This window comes from Cydia pomonella, chromosome 22, assembly GCF_033807575.1.
Source record: "Cydia pomonella isolate Wapato2018A chromosome 22, ilCydPomo1, whole genome shotgun sequence".
Taxonomy (NCBI): Eukaryota; Metazoa; Arthropoda; class Insecta; order Lepidoptera; family Tortricidae; genus Cydia; species Cydia pomonella.
This window is the reverse complement of record NC_084724.1, coordinates 10444790-10458649: the sequence shown is the minus strand read 5'-3', so window position 1 is coordinate 10458649 and position 13860 is coordinate 10444790. Positions and strand designations below refer to the sequence as shown.

At 38.0% G+C, this 13860-nt stretch overlaps 1 protein-coding gene across 3 annotated transcripts in view; it reads right to left on the bottom strand.

The window, feature by feature from the left end:
- The window catches only part of LOC133530277 (trichohyalin), a 141123-nt gene that overhangs the window by 77057 nt on the left and 50206 nt on the right, over positions 1-13860 (bottom strand). The window contains exon 1 of one of the 3 annotated variants that reach the window (XM_061868155.1): positions 12959-13015. The exons of the other annotated variants lie outside the window; for them this stretch is intronic. The gene's annotated coding sequence lies outside the window, so the exon portion shown is untranslated. Of the gene's footprint in view, positions 1-12958; positions 13016-13860 lie in introns of those variants that run through there. 3 annotated transcript variants of the gene reach the window in all.

Here is a 13860-nt window from a genome sequence, read left to right as displayed (position 1 = left end):
AGGTTCTGCCATCTTGTGGGCTACATCGGAACAAAAAAACATCACATTTACGCCTCGCACTAAAAATCTGACGGCTCCTGTGCCTCCTACAGTTCATGCACGCTCCCTATAGCGAATGAAACAACGACGCGCCAAAAGTATCTACCATCCTGTAATACTTGTCCGAGTAGTGATACTTACTTATATGTATCTCTACAGTCTACAACTGTTGTAGGGCTAAGATGGTCGGCTCTTTATCATTTGTCACCATGCCTGTCACGTTCTAACAAGTATGTAAGTGCGAAAGTGAGGGGCATAGTGACAAGTGATAAAAATGGAACCATGATGCCACCGCTGTTCTACATTCAAAGACATATCTCTGCTGTCAGATCCGCCATTTGACACTGGCTGTACATTTTAATAATTTAAGTCTTCGCATGTAGGTACAGGACAATTGGTGTCCCGGACGATTGGGAGACGTATGTGAAGTCGATACCAACACGTATATGAATAGTCAGCAAAGCTATTAGCTTGGCACCCCTGTATATACACAACCAAGCTAATACTTTTGCTGTGTATTCGTTGATTTAGTGAAATATTATGGGGTACACTTTAAGACGACGAATTTTGTTTCCGCAGGGTATTTTTATAAGATTTACCCGAACAAAAGTCAACATCAATGGTTCAGAGGCACTGCTATAGTGAACTGGGAATAGAAAATGTCTCTGAACTTGAATCATATACGTAATCATTATTATTGTACACCCATACGTATACCTGGGATCCTTTTTGATGCAAACGAGATAAGGAGTATAAATAAACTTAGACACTTTGAAACGCTCCGCAAAAACTTCACAGGATAAAAGGTCGTTGCAAGTATTTAAAATTTCAATATTATCCTCATAAAAATATCTAAAAGTCATTTAAAAGTAGCGTCCTGTCAGAAGTGTCGCCATAACTCGACCATGAGTTGTGGTGGCGTTCATTTTAAAACTCGCCGGAATGCCATTCTAATTACTTGAAGAGTTGTGCGCTCGGACTAGCCTGATAAGACCACTGTCCGAATTTTCTTTTTTTTTATGATATAGTAGGAAAATGGGCAGACAAATCGCCTGATGGAAAGTAATTACCGCCACCTAAGGACACCTGCAACACCAAAGGGGTTGCACGTGCGTTGCCGTTAAGATGAGAGTTGAAGGTTAGAAGGTCGTATTGGTTCGGAAATACCTTGGGCAGTTACAGTTTAGCTGTGACAATCACCTAATTGGTGGAGATGGAAATATTGTCGCTTAGAGCGATGGCGGAAAGACGCTGCTGGGATTAATCCGATCAATTCCCCGTTATTTTTCTTTTTTTGACTATTATTGAGGCACGTTGCTGATATGGGTGATTCCACATTAGTTTATATGTTGCTGTGTCCTTACAGGACGTCACTAAAACTAACCACATAATATGTACCACCTTTATAACTGGTTTGTGATATGCAATAAACAATTCATTCATTCAATTCAATTCTATCCCTTGACTACTGCTATTATCTTTTTTATGGTGGCCTGTACTTCCTACACGTGATAATTTTTGTGGTACGACATGGGGTTCTTCAAGCGGGTATTCATAGTTCTCAAGGGTCGGCAAAGCATAAAGCAATGGCTTCTCCAGTGTTGCTTATGTCCACGGGCTACGGTGATCCCGACGGTGTGGGCTTCCCATCAGGCAGCTCTTCTGCTCGTTTGGTGATTTCCACATAAGAAGTTCACGTAATACTGGCGTTGCACGAGTCTCACGCAATATTCAATAGAAACAAGACCTGCGCATACGCATTCATCATCTGTTATCGGTTATCGGACAGGTGCATGCAGGCTAGGTCTGCGAAATCGTTACAGATTCGAACATGGGTTCCAGAAATATCTTAGGCCAGAATTTGCCTGCAATTTTGTCAACGTGATTTTTTATGGATATTATGTATATACTAGGGTTGTACCTATTATTTTCAAGTAGCTTCCTACGAAAATGCTGCTACATTGTTATATGCCATTTAAAATTGGTGGATGCCGCATATAATTTTGAATCAACGTCAAAAACTTCGAACGACCTTACTCCTCCTCCTAGGTATTAATTCATCAATCAATGGGATGTTATGTATATTCAAGTCAGGATCAAGTTTCATCATGTCGAAATCTGATGATGGGATCCTGGTGAAATGGAGGGAATTTAACATACAATGCTTTCATAATTATGCATACTGAATAGGTATATATTAATTGTACTTAGGTGTGCGTTTGAAATGTTCTAAACGTATGCAGTATTCGGTCAACACCAGCGTGGTGCTTTAATCTTTATTATATGGTAATTTAGGTTTTAAGTCACTATTTTATTTTTGACGGGGTTTCAAATTTTAAAAAATGTGTTATTTTGAATCACGTTTATTGTCTCACCTTTCTTTACTCAACGAGCAGCTTCTTAGATAGGTTTTAAGTCTCTAGATGGCGCTTCAATATTTTAATCAAGGGCTTTTTTTTAATTGTGTTATTTTATTATGAATCATATTTAACCTCCTTTTTGCCGCGTAACGAGCGGCCCGCGGCGCGCGGGCGCATAAATCGTGCCGCTTTTAATTATCGCGCGATCGCGAGATTGCCGCCCTTTATAGATAGATCATTGACGTTTTACTCCTTTTGCACTAAAACTACTCTGGTGACCTGTATAGCGGTTATTTTTAGAACTACACAGGCACCTACGAGGTTTTTTTATGATGTCTCGTAGCTATCGAAAATCCTTAAGCTGTTGTTAAATATAGTTGCAGTACCTATTTTAGTAAGTTCGTTTGAAAGCGTGTTGTGTATCGCTGTGAAAACAAAACCGCCTAAGCTTCGCAAGTCGATGATGATAGAAAATTTAATTTTGACGGAACATTTCTATAACACTTTTACTTTTAGTTCTTAAATACACTTGAAGTTCATGTTTATCGGAATAAAAACAGTGGCAGTATGGATAAACTACTAGCACGCGAAACATGCCATATAGTTTGGTACGGTCATTTGTATGGTTACAGAAATAGATAATTTTGCAGACTGATCGTACGTATTTCAACGTAATTTTCGTTTAATGTTTAACCATTCTTAATCGTAACTTAGTGTATTTTAATGCTTATGTTCCTTTAGAAATGTTAAGTACCTTTTCTAATCTGTACACCGTTGCGAGTATCCCTATGTGTCTTCCCAAGATCTGTCCAAAGACTCATCTGTGAGTCAGATTTTTCCACCGAAAATATCTGCCAGGCAGATGTACCTAACGGACACCTCTGCACGTATATTGCTAGCTATTGTTTTCAGCCAGTTCTTAACCTATCCTATTTCAATGGCCATGTTCCTAGAAGGCAAATTGCCGATAGCCACTGATACTGTACCGGCGTCTAAATTCGGAAACCTCTTAACTTCATTTGAAGGAGATAAATAGTTAGTTTTAGCTTACAATACCGAAAGTTGCAAATTCCTTGACTCCATTTAAAGGAGATAAGATATTTGTGAATTAACCGACCTGGGGGACTAAGCAGGATGATAATCGTTGATAGAAAACGTTAATCAAAACTTAAATAATGTATGGAAATCGAGTACAGACTCCATCAGATATTTGTGAGCACCTTGGCCGCTTTGATATATCTGATAGCGACCGTACGGGAGTCCAGTGGAGTTTCGCAGCATTTTTCATCCCGATAATTTTTTCTATTCATTTAGAGTCCATGTACCTTTGTTATCTTGGCTAGGCCCTCTGAACTTTCTTCGGAACTCGGCCCGTGTTTAGGGCTCCATTCACCGACAGTAGAATGGCTAGCAGTTTACGGCGCAAGGACGCGGCCTTATACGGCTACGGTTGGGTGTGATGCCAAACCGATCAGTCTGTTGATCGATCGTAGTATTCGTAAATGAATGACGAAATTACAAAAAAAAAATACGAAAATGTCCATAACAACTTTTAACAAGCCGACCCTAGCCCACCCTTATACCCTACCTTTATCTAGTTCATTTAAGCATGAGAAATAGTTGGCTAGTTATGCGATACATTTACGGCTACTGTAGCCTACAGAATTCATTAAAAGTTTCATTAGTTGATTTCCTTTTTGAGTCGTGGTGTTACAAAAAGGTATCGAATTAGAAACTCGTTATTATCGACTTTAAAAGGTATTAAATATGGCAAAAAGAGGCGTTTCCGAACATAATAATTCAGGCTACCTTTCCCACAGTGGGCGACCACGACCTCCTAACGAGTTTTTTCCATTCGTATTCCATTGAATTATTGCCAAAATCCCGAACAAAGGTTTATTAAAATTCCACGTTGACCAGCATTAAAATATTGAGCGAAGCTGGTATTGTGTACATTCGTTCGTTTTTACAAAATCCCGTATTTTTCATAAATCTATATTGTAAATCTACTCAGGCTTAGCACATCCCAATTATTTTTTACTTTAAATGTTTTTAAGATATGTAATTGAAAAGTAATAACATTATACATAAGCAACCGTATTAGAATTAGAACTGACCAACAGAAGACTTAACTAGGCCTTGATCGTGGTTTATCACATAATGTATTTATTTACAGACCATATTTTGTATTTTATAAGATTATTACCTACCTGATGATTCTTATGTATATGATTATGTTGAGGAATCCTACTAAACTTTCGTTTTGAAAGTTAAAATGTTAGTAACCACGTTATTATGACCGCGAAATCTACTTTAGCCAAGTTACCCTTTATAAATACAATTAGCTTTGTTTGGCACTCAGTGATTTTTTATAAAATTTAATTTTTATTTTTCGTTGACTATACTTTTTCAACGGGCAACCGAGACAATTCTAAGAAACTCAAACACAAATAAAATAAGTTCCATATGCGTTGTTTTATTACAAAGTTCCTATGGCCACCTTCTGTGTCATCAGATCAGCTCGATGGTACCATATTACATATTGTATTGTCACTCCACTTACATAATGTGTGTGAAATTTTAGCTCAATCGAATAATGAGAAGTGGGTCTAATTTAGCTTGCAATATTTGACCCTCACATAGGATACCTAAGTACACATATACAAACATTGCAAGTCAAATAAAAATTGTAAAAGCTCTTTGTTTTTATTTCGCAAAATCAATTCCATTGCACGTGCACAGAATACGCGAGTTTAGAAGCATTGTGTAAAAGATCTACATAATACCGGCCCAGGCGCATCTTGATCGCCCATTTCGGATGCGCAAACGCATTCGGCTGTGTTATGGCTCACTCGTTCGTTTTTGGCTAAGTAACCTCACTCTTCTGACCAGTATTAAGTAGAATCGATAGCAGTATCGGCCCAGTTAATAAACATGTTGATAAATTTCCTATTGAAATCGTTTTCGTTTAGTACTTAAAGTGTATTTATGTGAGATATTTTGTGTGTACCTTACTTTCTTTTTGTTATCTGTAACTCTAGATACAGGTAGCACCTATGATATTTATTATTACGAAAACATAATTAGTTTATCAGTCAAAAATAAATTGTACAAAAATTTTTTGAAGTCACTTAATAAACTCAGGTTCATTTAGGTATACTTACTGATTTTAGTTTGACAGGAGCTTGGGAAGCGACTGGAATAGCATAAGAGACGAAAAAGCCGATAAAAGGATCCCAAAATGTAAAAATAAATAATACATTAACCGAATATAAAAGTGGATTTCATCTTGAAACTTAAGCCCCCTAAACGACGCGAAACGGTTTGAAACGTTGTAAGTCTGGCAGTATTTTATGGAGCCGACATAGTTGCCTTTATGAAAACCCCCGACAAAAGTAAAACAAAGCGACATCATAAACGTCATATTCCGATGAAAATATTATATTGTGATGTACAGTGAGCTGCGAAATTGAATGGAGAAATTATGAATGAATTCATTGATAAAGTCGCACTTTTACGGCTGATACAGTACAGTATAGCTTAAGAAATTTCAGTACCATTTCATACATTGTCATAGACCTAAAGTAACAGCTTAACAAAAACTGATGGTTCTATATGCAAAACAATTAAGACTGCAAAATATATACTTTAGAACGTGAATTTTAGAGATTTATCTATATTTGGATAAGTTATCCAGCTAATCAGATACTTTTGGCGCGTTGTTTCATCCGCTACTTGCTGACTGTACTAAGTGGTAATGAAATTATTTTAATTCTTTTACCGTACATAGAGACGCTCCACACTTAGTCGTTGTTAAGTTGATGGAATGTTAGGTTACAATTAGACTGACTATCTTTTCCCTACTAATTAGGTACAAGCTTTTATTTAACTTGCCCTGTTAGAATGCAAGTATGTTATTTTGTTAGTGTGGGTCAAACCTTGAAAGCTTAATTTGACCCACTTCCCGATTTCTGATAAATCGGATGACAATGAAATATTATGATGACATGGAGCTGGAGACAGGAGGTCCCCAAGGGAACTCTGTGATAATGATAAAACAGCGCAAACTAATTGTGTTTGGGGTTGTTAGGATTGTCTCGACAACTATTAGTTTTCTGTGGAAAGAAAAGTACAGAGATAAAAGTGTGTACCAAAAATTTAATTTAAAAATGCGAAAGTAGGTAACTCTGTCTGTCTGACTGTCTGGTACATCATTACGTTCAAAGTGCTGAACCGATTATTTAAGATGAACATTGGAATGTATAGATAGTTTGAGGCCCGGGGAAGGACGTACAGTTTTTATCTTCTTCTTGCCCTTAATCCCAACTTCATTTGGGGTCGGGCCTTCTTGTGCGTTTGCGCCAGGGCGGTCTGTCCTAGGTTGTCAACAATGGGACATTCTGAGTTTTTAGGTCCCTCTCGACAGTGTACCACCAAGTGACGGGCCGTCAGCCCTACAGCTGCTGCAGTGCTGCTATAGTTTTTATCAATCATCATATTCCACGCAGATGAACAGGCCAATTCGAAGGTATACTGATGTCAGACTGACATCTGACTGCTGTCATAATGTCGTGCTGCATTTCGCTCGCAATTCGTTGACTTACATGTACTGGCGTGGGTGAGACGAATGATAACTAAATATTAGGATTTACATATCATTCTTATATCAGTGTACGTTCGAATATGCCTGGAAGTCACGGGCAGAAGCTTGAATAATTTAAGTTATCATAAGGTCAAATACCTTAGGTACATTTTGCATTAGGGATAAACTTGTTTAATTTATCAAAAATGTAAAGGTTTTGTCACCGGTCGACCTCTGGGCAAGGTGACGGGTCATTGGACCTTGTGCCGCCATCTTGGGCGCTGCGTCGGCGCTGACAATGACAGTTGACAGTGGGCTGTCATGATCGTGGGACGTCATCGATGACGTAATGATTTCAAATTTATGAGAAATCTTGAGATTAATATTTGGAAGGTTATTTATTTATTTATTTATCGTATGGCATATGTATGTCACTGGATTACATATAGGTAGAAAATAATAAACAGTTAAACAATGTAGAAATAAATGTAAAAAGGCGCTTTTTATATTTTTTACTTCTTTGTGGTCGTGTCCGACATCCGATATCGGATCGGATGTGAGAACGCTTAAGCCCCAGTGTGGTCGCTTAAATATCATTATTAGCCCCGTTTACCAGGATACCATAACATGATAGAGTCCGCTAATTTGTTTGTTATTCCACGTAGGACATTATCTTACTCATTTGGGATTCGCGTGGCAGTAATTGCCTCGCATGTCGGTATGCCGAGTGCAACTTGCCTTAGATTACCTCCGCAGGATGGCGCAAAATTTAGGTGATTTGCACTGTCGGGCGGCTCGTTAAATAAGTGCCATAACAACTGCAGGTTAGGCAATAAACCCTGCGTAAAAATCTCAAAACACGAGTTTTGTACTCGACTGTTTCCTCCTCCAAAACTTAACCAATCGTAAAGAAATTTTCAGGTCTAAATAGTATATAGGAGTGATTTGTGTCGGACTGTTTTACTTTTTGGGCTAATTAGTATCAGCTTTGAATAACATGATTTTCTTTGCGCCTAGTCAATTAGGCCGTTTTTGCGAAGCTTAAAGTGCTCTAGCGCTTAAAAAACAAAAATATAAAAAAGGCAAAACAGTCCGATATAGATTTAATATCATTGGTAGGAAACCACGGAGGAAACAGTGAAGTACGTCTGTATGGAGACGTGCTCTTAAACGAAGATTAAAAAGTTGCTGTAGTAGAGATGTAAAGCGTAAAAAAAATATTGTCCTAGAATTTAGCAGCTGAAGTAGATGGTGTGGCGCTATAAGGTAAACCGTATTGCCAAACGTCAACTTTTCAGTCCATTTGACAAATAATGTACGGAGCCGTACAGCGCCATCTACATTAGCTGTCAAATTCTATACACGAATTTGTCTTAAACTTAACACATCGTATACGATCAATAAATCTACGATGAAGATATATAAGTTAAGACACAATTTCAAAACAATAACTCGGCTAGATGTTATATTTAAAATTTGAGTGAGCTTCCAAGTCAGCAGAGTATGTAGTAAGACAGCCTACCGCGAAAAACGAAAATCGAAATTTCGTTATCTATCTCTAATGCTCGCATATTCGAGCGATAGCGGGGCGATTTTCATTTCTCGCGGAAGGGCTTCTGAGCTGTCGTGCTGTCGTACTTTATTAGCCTTAGGTATGATGTCTTATGTGCGACCATTAAAAGCCTCCTATATGCACCACCTAGTGGGAAGTGATCTGTGTAACTTGCATAGTTAACGTTTATTAAATATTAATGAACTGAAAACAACGAATTTGAGTTTTAAACTAACGGTGGCCCGTTATTTGAAGGATAAATGAGTGTGCAAGGTTGCAATGGGCTCGTTTCCTATTTCATATAAGTAAGGTTAGAGTTAAAGCATTTGTTTTCAAATTCCACTGTATTTTAGTTTTTTTTTTAGTTGAAAACTGTTGTAATAACTGTCATTTATTTAATTAAGCTAAAATACCCACTCTTCTTAAAGAAAACACGTCGGCCTTGCTTCAAGGAACATTTCTGCATAACCAAACATTCTCGCCATAATTGAAGGCAATTGTAAATAGTTTAACTGTATTTTGTTTGTTACAGCCAAGGATTTTTCCCCAAACGAGTACGCCGTAAGGCATTGATGAATGAGCATGAGCATAATACACCGATGCTAACACGTTGTAGGTATTATCATTACGCAACTACATGAATGCTAGAGTCCAGTTAAGGTCTGTGCACACGGGATGTGTATACGTTGGTGCACGTATATCTTGTACTATATACATCTCGATATATTTTCTGAAAGAGCTACGTATTTGTATGATTTGATGTACATGTATATTTTTAAATCAAAATTATATAAAGAAAAGTACCTGATGTATGTGATTGCATGAATTCTATAGTAATTTAAATTGTATTTTTTTTATTTAATGCATGTTAATTATAAGATGCAATGTTTTGAAAAGCTGTGTCCCGCCGAGTTTCTTGCCGGTCCCATATCGAGATACCCTCCTCCAATTGAGGGGGGAGTTAAATCTTCTCGGGTAAGAGGTGTAGGGTTAGAGCCAGTGTAGCTTTATTTGACGTTCATAAGCGCATTGTAATGTGCCTACTTGAATAATAAACTATCTTTATCTTTACAGATCTTTATGAGAAAAATGGAAGTGGGCAGGGTTCGCACGGAAGCTAAAGGACGAGAAATAGACTAGCAGGGTAACGAAATAGAAGGGCCCACAGGGCAAACGTCGCAGAGCAAGACCTCACCCTGCTAGTCACAAATAGGTCAAGAGAGAAAAAAATGGACTTCACCTTCACCTCAGGAGAGGTTCCTGCATAACAATAAAACTAAGACAAAAAAATTAACAATATATACTTAATACTCGTACCACTAATTATTATTCTTTTTTCTTATTTTCAAACTGTGTAACTTTATTACTTGCATGAAAAGCTTTTTTATATTATTATATGAGAGATGGCACACCACTTGTATGACGTGTGCATGTACGGCGCCAACATTTTAGCACACGTGCACGTGCACGCCTACGCTAAATATGCAGCTAGTGTGTTCTGACCTTTAGGTTAAGTCAGCGCCAATTTTGAACTATCTAACAATGAGTGTTCACTATAAACATCATACCATGTCTTTTTCGAATAATCTATGCCGAATTTCACCTTTCCATACAAACGGAGTTTCGTTTTCATTTTAAAACTACGTGTTGGATTGTAATGAAACTTTGTACATAAAATAACATGAGGTATATCTAAGCCTGTAATTAGTTTATATAGTTCCAGCTTATAAAACAAACGAAATAGAGTAAAAACAAGTTTTGTAAGAAAACTTAAAATTGCTGCATTTATTTTACTATGGTGTCTGAAGTTATATAAACTAATTACAGGCATAGATATACCTTATCCTGTTGTAAGTACAAAATTTCAGAGTAATCTAGCTAGTCGTTTGAAAATGAGAGCGCAACTACCGGGTACGTCCTTAATGCTAGGGTCGGCAACGCGCGTGACTCCTCTCGAGTTGCAGGCGTACATAGGCTACGGAGACTGCCGTCAGGCGGGCCGTATGCTTGTTTGCCACCGACGTAGTATAAAAAAAAGAAAACTACGTTTGTATGGAGAACCGAGCTTGCTGCGGGTTCTTAAGTTCCCTTCATTTTACTCTGCAAGCGACATAGATATATTGTTGTATACAACGTCGGTGGCAAACAAACATACGGCCCGCCTGATGGTAAGCAGTCTCCGTAGCCTATGGACGCCTGCAACTCCAGTGTTACATGCGCGTTGTCGACTCTAACACTCCACACCCTCATTGATCTCTAGCACCCTTACCAGCAGGAACACAATACTATGAGTAGGGTCTAGTATAAGTAGTTTTCTGTAAGGTGGAGGTACTTCCCCAGTGGGGCTCTGCTCTAGATATGTAATGACATCCGCTGTGCTGTGTTGTGTGTGTGCCACACAAAGCGAGATGACATTCACAGTGCCCATACCGCTCTTTTGGACGTAGTTTAAGAATATACCCGGGTCCAAATAATGCTTTTCGTTAAAATAAAGAAACTTATCATTCGATTTCATTAAATTCATTCATTGTCGCTCGCATGTCGGCACTAGCTCACCTTGACCACTGTACAGCCGTAACAATTATTACGGGCAGTTAGCACTGTCACTGGTAATTTACGTCTTTAATGATCTAATTGTTTTGTGCTTAATTGATAGGACCACCCCATTCCATAGGAAACAACTTCATGTAACAATTTAAATGACGAAACATCGTAGAAAAACAGCGTTTTATCAAGTTTAGGTATGAAGTGTACCTACTCACGGTGTATTTGAGTACCTAGTTTCAAATTTCGAAAAATTCTGGAATAAGACCGCCGATTGCTACCTTTCTTTACATTGTAAATAAATCTGTTTTTATTTTTTCTTTGTGGTGCAATAAACAATATTTACTTTTACTTACTGTCGGATAGTTTCGAAAAGGTATATTATGATGGAATTTTGGGTGATTTGATTTTCATCCTTGGTGATTTACTTACATTAAACATGTGAAATTTTGTATGTTTGGGTATATGGACCCGGGTACGTCCTTAAACTACGTCCATAAGAGAGGTATGGGCATTGTGAATGTCATCTCGCTTTGTGTGGTAGGGCACAGCCAGTGGATGTCATTCCAGATCTAGAGCAGAGCCCAACTGAGGAAGTACCTCCACCTTACAGAAAATAGCAGCCAAATAACACTAGACCCTACTCATAGTGTTGTGTTCCTGCCGGTGAGTAAGGTTGCCAGAGCTCAACGAGGGGGGGAGGGGGTTAGGGTCGGCAACGCGCATGTAACTCCTCTGGAGTTGCAGGCGTACATAGGCTACGGAGACTGCTTACCATCAGGCGGGCCGTATGCTTGTTTGCCACCGACGTAGTATTAAAAAAAAAAAATTGTTTTTGTAATCTCTACTGTTACACGTAACCCTACCCAACAAACTCTGTTGATTAATCAACATTTCAATGTATGCTCTAAATTATCGATACAGAAATAAATAAGCCTTTTGTGTGTTTGTTAACCACGTACATGGCCAAAGTTTAATAAATAACAATACATTTAGTAATAAGAGAAGGCGACAAAAATACCTACGGCCTCGCTCGCTCTAAAATTCAGCAACCACTTCGAAATATGTAGGAATGTTTGACAGGGTAAATCTAGTAAATATACAGCTTCGTATTTCGTTAAGTGGTACGAGTATGCAACTGCCCTAAATTTGCATACTTTGTAATGTAATGAGTTGGCCGATTAAAGTATTTTACGAATAGTGTAATTTTTTTAATAATTTTTGGCTTGGATGTTGGTCCTTAGCCAAAATAGAGACAGGTAAAAACTATGCTGGCATCTGTAATAGTAGATTGTGTCACAACTGTCATAAGGGAGCAAAATGACATATTTACGGCAAGGGCGTAAATTGAATCCTGAACGAAGCAAAGGATTCTATAATAAAATCCCGAGAGTAACGAGCGATTCTAAAATAGAATCCAGAGCGTAGTGAGGGATTCAAGTGTATTACGCCCAAGATTTATTAGGTTTAAATTTTTACCTAGTGACCTAGGTAAAAATTTAAACCTAATTAAAAATAGTGACCTAGAACAGAAAAGCGTTACTTTGATCCCTCCTAGCAGGGAAAAAATGCGCTTTTCTGAGTAGTTGACGTGAAAACCTTTCAAATGAGTCATGCACAGATTTTAAAGTAAAATAAAGTTTTCACTGCTGTGGACATTGATTTTATCATATAATTAATAAGTACCGCTTGTTGCCAATAAAGGATGACGCACGCTAGAATGGTCCTTGGTCCGGGTTCGGTCTCGGTATGGATGATCACATCATGCTGTCTATAGAAAACAGTGTGTGAAAGTGTCGGGCGCCTAAGCCCGGGTCCGGGCCGTTTTAGCGTGAGTCATCCTTAAGGGTTCCAGGGGAGTCTAAAAGCGGGTTATTGTACCTGTATTATCTCTCACAAGATGTTTTTCTCCTTGTATGCGTACCTGAAACCAAAAAACTGTTTTATTTATTTATTTTATTTAAACTTTATTGCACAATACATGAAGAGTACAATTGGCGGACTTAATGCCAGACGGCATTCTCTACCAGTCAACCATGAGCCAAACCGAAAGATCTTAGTTGGTGCAGGGTCAGAATACAGAGTAAAATGACAAAAAAATATCACAAAATTATATAAAATTATAAATACATAATTAATATTACACAAACATACACAAATACATACATAAATACCAGTGGTGGAGCGTCACAAATATTCGAAGGGAACCCGGAGCTAGTTTTTGCTTTCCTTTTCTCCATGAACCGACCGTGAAAGTACTCAAAGGGGTGAAATTAGACAAGCCGGTGGGAATCGAGTTCTTTGAACGATCCGCCACTGATAAATACACACGTACATAAATATATAGATACATATCATAAAAATTAATAGAATTATCATATCTTATGTCATTTTAAGTTCGAATATAAGAAGGATCGTCCGGAAGTTAAAGTCTAACGAAGCCTACGCCAAAAGCCGCTCCATACAACGGAAGCTATAGTACGGTCAAATTAACTCAAATTTCACTAAAGTCAGGAACTAATTCTAAGGACTAATAAAATCACTACGGATTGTTTTGTATGGGCTAAAAATCGAACTTTATACAATCGTTACTAAATTCACCCCCCCGGAAAGGGGTGAAATCGGCTGAAAATAATGTAATGGTTGTAACTAAGAAGAGAAAAAAGGTGTACTCGGTGCAATTTGGCGTACGTTTTACAACACTTATATCTAAATTCGCACGTGTTATTTATGTTAATTTAAGCTACGGAACAGGTAAAAAAAAAACAACATACAAAAAAATC